The sequence below is a fragment of the Mesocricetus auratus genome, unplaced genomic scaffold (genome assembly GCF_017639785.1).
Source record: "Mesocricetus auratus isolate SY011 unplaced genomic scaffold, BCM_Maur_2.0 contig_13261_pilon_obj, whole genome shotgun sequence".
NCBI lineage: Eukaryota > Metazoa > Chordata > Mammalia > Rodentia > Cricetidae > Mesocricetus > Mesocricetus auratus.
This window is the reverse complement of record NW_024429858.1, coordinates 1-6,789: the sequence shown is the minus strand read 5'-3', so window position 1 is coordinate 6,789 and position 6,789 is coordinate 1. Positions and strand designations below refer to the sequence as shown.

Genomic DNA, 6,789 nt, shown 5'->3' with positions numbered 1-6,789 from the left:
AATGTCGCATCATCACTAAATGTGATGAAGGTGCGTGAGCAGGAGGGACAGCAGGTCCAGACCCAGCATGTGCAGTCAGTGCAGAAGCTGTAGGAGTAGGATCGAGTCCTTCCACGTCCACATTCTCCTCCTTGGGATCAGGCTTCCCAACAAGTGGCACTGTCACCAAATAGTCGGTGATTACTGGCCCAGGGCACTTGCGCTTCTTGTGAACCTGCTTTTTGTCAGCCTCCAGCCTTTCATAGATCTCCAGTGAATATAAATTGAGTTCTTCTGTGATCTTGGCCTCCCTGAGCAGCTCTTCCTGGATTAGCAGTCGCTCGCAATGGGGACCCTTTCACCTCCTGGACTGTCCTTGCCACTCCTGAACTGAAGGAATGTTTGTCGTGTGTGCTCAGCTGTAGATTGATGCATAGACTTCTGACTGTCAGAGCCGTCATCCTGTAGCTCCAGGGGCAGCAGTGCCTTTTCCTCTTTGGCCTTCTGAGAGCTACTTGCTGGGGTGCTGACTTTTCGAGGCCTCAAGCTCTTTAGAGGCTCCTTATAGGCTTTGGTGACAACTCTGCGCTTCCTTCTCGGCGCTTCTGCTTCTCCATCATTGGATGGTTCCTCTCCTTCATCAATGTCGAAGTCAGAGTCTACCTCATCCTCTGTATCAGACTGGTCTCCCTGATACTCATCATCTCCAGATTCCTCTGTGAAAGCCCCATAAGTAGTCTGGTAGAGCTCATCTTCCTCCTCTGCTTCCAGGAGCCCAGAAAGCCACTTCCCAGCGTTCTTCCCAGGGGCCCCACCCCCAGCCAAACTCATACCGCCACAGAGACTATAGAATTATATCCCTTTCACCCAAATTATACTGAATAAAAAGTTCTTTTAACAGACAGTGAAATCTTTTTTTTTTTTTTGGTTTTTTGAGACAGGGTTTCTCTGTAGCTTTGGAGGCTGTCCTGGAACTCACTTTGTAGACCAGGCTGGCCTCGAACTCACAGAGATCCGCCTGCCTCTGCCTCCCGAGTGCTGGGATTAAAGGCGTGCGCCACCAACGCCCGGCTCAGACAGTGAAATCTTAAGATGGGGAAAACAGTTGAATCTTTTTAAACATAAGAACTTGATTTAAATAAGGTAGGAGGTCTGGGTAAATGAGCAATTATATCAAAACACTATTTTTAAAAAAGCTACTTATTTAGTGTGTGTACAGTATTCTGTCTGAATGTATGCCTGCAGACCAGAAGAGGGCACCAGATCTCATTACGGATGGTTGTGAGCCATCATGTGGTGGTTGGGAATTGAACTCTGGACCTCTGGAAGAGCAGTCAGTCAATGTTCTTAACCACTGAGCCATCTCTCCAGTCCTCAAAACACTATTAAAGTAAGGACATGATATCACTTTCACTTGTGCACAGAGAAAAGTTTGAAGACAAAGAGAAGAGTAGTGGACCCTCAGCCTCAAAAGACAGTCTGGGCAGACAGTGAAAAGTGAGATTCCTTGAAGAGTTTTGCTGTAGAGGACAAGAGTAGTTGTAACCCTCTTATTTTAAAGCCACTTGCATAAGTACTGAGTTATGGCTGAGTGAGTGGGGGGCAGGGAAGGATAAGGATAACTGAGCCTGAGAAAGATGTAGGAAAGGGGAGGGGCTATGGAAGGGGTAAATGATGAGCTTTGATTTGAATGAAATCCATCATTTTGGCTGGTACACTGGGAAGCCTTGGAGGATCCAGGCAGACACCTATTTGGGGAGGCAAGTTCTCAGCAGATGTCAGTGCCATCTAAGAAAGACCATGAGTGGACCCTGGCACCTAGCCAGGGGACTGCTTGGATGCAGAGACAGACAGCAGGACCAAGGAGGCTAGAGAAATGGGGAGTTTTTCATGGAGTTACAGAATGTAAAATGCTGTGCAAGACTGGCAAAGGCAGGGGGAGTTTCAGAGGTAGAATCAGGCTTTATTGACGGCATCTGTCTCCTACCATTTAGCACTATGTCATATGTCGTTCTAAGTCAGCAAGATTTTAACATGAAAGGTACCTTTTTAAGGCCACTGAAATCCATTGCCTGATTTACACTGTGGCCAGATGCTGTTACAGCAACTTGCCAGTCTGTTTGGTTGGTTTCTCCCCTAGGATAAAGTATGTTTGGGAGTATGTAAAAGCTATCTAGTGTTGTGGAATATTAGTTAAAGGTGTGTTACATTCTCGTATGATGTGGAATATTTGTTTAACGATGAAAAGATGTGTTGCATTACTTTAACTCTGTAAAGCTGTGTTACTTTGCCTGTCTGAAACACATGATTGATCTAATAAAGAGCTGAATGGTCAATAGCGAGGCAGGAGAGAGAAACAGGCAGGGCTGCCAGGAAGAGAGAATAAATAAGAGAAGAGTGAGGAGTGCAGAAAGAAGGGGAGGAGGATGCCAGGGGCCAGCCACTCAGCCACACAGCCAGCCACTGGTAGGAAGGGAAGAAAGACATGTAGAATAAAGAAAGGTAAGATGTTTAGAGGCAAAATATAGAAGAAGATAAACGGGTTAACTTAATTTAGAAAAGCTTGCTAGAATAAAGCCAAGTTTAGACTGGGCATTTATTAAGAAGAATAAGTCTCTGTGTATTTTGGGGGGGATTGGGTGTTTGGCCCCCAAAGAGTAAAGAGTAAAAAACTTCAGCTACAGTTTAGAGGAGAGTCATTAGGTAGTTGAGAGTGAGTCACCCTTTATGAGGCCTGTGAATCAAGCAAGTGGAGAAGAACAAGAGAGACAAACATCTTTGTACCTCCAAATGTCACAGCAGGTAGATCAAACATGATATTGAACACTCCACAAAATACAAAATGGTCTGAGCAACAGTCCTGGGCCATGCCAGGGGAGGGATGTTACTCAGCATGGGATTTCACTTGGTCCAAAAATGAGCAGGTGCCAACGACGACTTGAAAGACTCACCAGTTTAGGGCAGCGTTCTCTGTTGGGTGCAGAGAGGCAGCAGCAAGAGAAGTAGGCAGGGTCCCTAAGTGTTATGCATTTCAGCAGAGCTCCATTTGAGTCTTCTGCACCATTATGAAGATTGTGGAGAGGGCCATTTCTCTTAGAGAATCAAATCCAGTCTCTTATGATCTCATTTGGTGTCTGGGCAGAGAACTCCCAAGTCTGCTCCAGTTTGCAAGGAACCCACTTCAGTATTTTTCTGTGTAATGCTATTGGTCTGTGTTAGTATTTGAGTCTACAACCCTTTGCTTATGGTATATTGTAATGTATTTCTATGTTTTCAACATTATATTAAATTAACATGTTAAAATTTTTCTTGGCTACGGCTCTAGAGCTGGTTTAGCAGATAAGCACATTTGTTGGTCTTCCAGAGGAGCAGAGTTCAGTTCCTAGCCTTCAAGTCAGGCAGCTTACCAACACACGTAACTCTTGAGCACAAGGGAGATATGACACCCTCTTCTGGCTTCCACAGGCACCCACATGTAAGTGCACATACTCATATGTGGACCAACAGACATACATGTAAATAAAAATTTCAAAAATCTCAAAACAATTCTTTAAAAGTATTGTTGGCTTGGGAATGTAGTTTCCTGGCGGAGTGATTGCAGAGCATACACAGAGTCCTGTTTCATTTCCAGCATGGCAAAGTATGTCATGAAAGCAATGGAATTCCCATTGGAATAGCTGTAGGTCTTGTTGGTTAATTATACTATCTAGACAGACAAGATGGGCATATTGCAAGCAACACTTTTTCCTCTTCCACAGTATGAGTGATTTAGTGGCATTTGTCATATTATAAATTATGTCTCCAGGTATCTATATTAATATTAGGATTTCATTGAGAAGTCATTGGCTTTTAATTTATGGCTTATGACAAGTAACTGTAAATAGTAATTAGAGTCATAGTAAACATGAAGCATCAGTTCAGTCTACCCTAGGCTGCAGGTAAGAACCTGAACCCCCCAAAAGAGTAGCATTAGGGTCACAGTATTATTAGTAAATGTGAGAAAGCATTTGTACTGAACTTTCTAACAGTTAAGACATTCTTCAACTTATAATATCAGAAAACTCACAGACCACTTACTAAGAAGTATTTAAAGTCCTTTTGAAGATGCTAGATGTCCATTTCTGTAGTGACTACATGGAGTGGAAGCCCAAACATAAATGACTATGGTATAAGAAAACAATTTAGGCTACCTTAAGTTCCTACTCTGAATGTTCCAAAGTAGAGGCAAATCTTCATAAAAGATTTATATTGATAGAACAAGGAAGTAATAAATAAAGACAGTTTTCAATTTCATTGATGTGAGCAGGTGAATGGTTAAAGCAAAGTGGAGACATCTCTGCTATGGCGTCAGATGTGATCTGGTGACACTCAGTCTTTTGGCTGATGTGGGCTCTGTGTCTGTTTGTAATTGGATTTTACCTAATGATCAAAGATGTTAACTCACACATAGAGGAGGATAATTCATGTATATTTAGAGGGCTAAAGATAGCCTAATATAATTTGGCTCTGTACTGTGACATTCCAAATTCTTCACAGTTGTTAAATTTCTAATCAGTGAATTGTAACACAAATAATAAATGATCCAGATTCTGATACTGGGGTTCAAGCTTCAAGCTGAAGATAAGAGAAGCAAAGAGGCCAGCCACTAGCTCTTACCTCTATCTCAGACAGAAAGGGCTGATCCTGTCTCCATGATCTCTCACCAAGCCTCAAACTGTATCCTCTCAGTGTGGCTGGAGAATGAATGCTAGCTCTGAGTCCCTGTTCCTGTCTTAAATACCTCTCATGCGTCCTGGGATTAAAGGTGTAAACTCCATTAGTCTTTTAGACTGATGTAATCTCATGTAGCCCTGGGTGACCTTGAACTCAGAGAGCTCAATCTTCTGCCTTTGTCTTCTGAGTCCTGGGATTAAAGGTTTGTATTACCACTGCCTGACCTCTACAGCTTGTGACTGACTTTGCTTTCTGAATCCTCAGGCAAGCTTTAATAAACCTTAAGTAATATATCCCCTTGCAGAAGGCTGAGTGGAAGGTACAGCTGCTTTCTGAAAACTTGCTTTCATGTTTGCAAGGTGTCCTCTTGACCTGAAGGTAGTATCTAAATTAGAAAAATCTTTACACTTTCCTCAACCCACTTCTTCAAATGTTAATGATTGGCTCAAAATGCATTGCCAAATAAGAAGTAAGCCAAAACTAAAGCTACATATGCTGCAGTGTGTTTTCATATTTCCCAACTGTTGGAACACAGTCCAAGAACAGAGTCATGCAAGAATTCTGAGTGCTTGTGAGAAAACTCCGATTAAACAAGACAAGAATCTTATGACTTCAGTTTCTTCAAAACACAGAATTATTCTGGGAATGTGTTTTCATGCTCTGCCTAGATGTAGCCGATAGGAGTGAGGTTGTTTCAGGTGTTGTTATTCATTTGCCTCTGTGGAACCACATGTTTTGGCCATGTGTGGCTTGTCCTTGTGATTGAACACCTTACTCATGTGACTCTTCTTAATCCTCTGACTATAAATTGTTTGATGCTCTGAATAAAGTTGGCTGTTGCATGAAACTTTAGTCTTCTTCAATTTTAGGCCCTGCTCTCCCAGGGACCCCTACTGATTCGAGCAGTAGCTGATCATAAAGTTTTTCTATTGCAATACAACACTTCTGCAATGGAAATATATTTTTTTGGCTCTAGACATGAAAATTTAGCTCATTAATCAAATAAAGCAGTGAAATCTTTTGCTACTGTATTTGTGATTGGGTGTTTGAGATAAAGATACAGCCCCTGTTCTCAAGAACATTGGGATTTAGATGGGAGCAATTACATGACTCTAAAATACCAAGGTAGACTTAATAAGGGGAGCAAAGTTTTATAGCAGCAAAACTATTAAAGTAAGGTTTGCAGAGGACTAGGGTTTATGTTACAACTGAATACAAGGGGCAGCGTTTTGAAGAGAATGTGTAGCTTACATAAAATCATAGTAGGATGAGTAGGAAAGGGTAGCTTTTAATGTACTCTCCTTTATCCCTATAGCTCTAGCCCACATCTTAAAACTCTGCCTGTTTCATATGTTTGTGCCCATCAACTCTTGGCAAAATGTAAGTTTATTTTGTTGTTTTACAGGATAACCTCACACCACTATTGCTTGCTCTGAGGGAAAACAGACTGAATATGGCACAATTTTTAGTAAAAATGGAAGCAAGTGTACATGCAGTTGATTCTCACGGAAGGTAGAGTCATTTGACTTATAAAACCCTTTAATGTTATGCTAAAATGGAAACAACTATGCACATAAAAAATATTACATTAGCTGGTTGGGGGTGGCGTATGCCTTTAATACCAGTACTCTGGAGGCAGAGGCAGGTGGATCTCTGTTAGTTGAGACCAGCCTAGTCTACAAGAGCTAGTTCTAGGCAGCCTTCAAAGCCACAGAGAAACCCTGTCTCGAAAAACCAAAAAACAATTACATTAATAGGAATAATAAGATTAACTTATAGGGATATATGGTAAGCCAAACATACATTATTTGTTAGGTAGAATTTCTCCCTCCCCGCTCCAACACTGGGTCCAGTGTAGACCAGGCTGGTCTTGAATGCAGAGATTTTCTTGCTTCTGTCTCATGAGGGCTGGAATTAAAGGCATGAGCCATCATACTCAGCTTAGAATTTCAATAATTCAAAGTGAGTAATATGTAATAGGGTTCATACTCTCTTATTAATATTGACTAATTTTTAGCATGAGTTTTCTGGACTGGCAGGTTATGCAGCCCTTGAGCCCCAAGTTAACACGTGGAAGCTATGTTAGTTATGAGACTG

General features: G+C 41.8%; 1 pseudogene; it reads right to left on the bottom strand.

Annotated features, from left to right (window-relative positions):
• Nucleotides 1-8: 8 nt before the first annotated feature.
• LOC121138013 lies at nt 9-810 on the bottom strand (annotated as a pseudogene).
• Between the last annotated feature and the right edge of the window lie 5,979 nt (nt 811-6,789).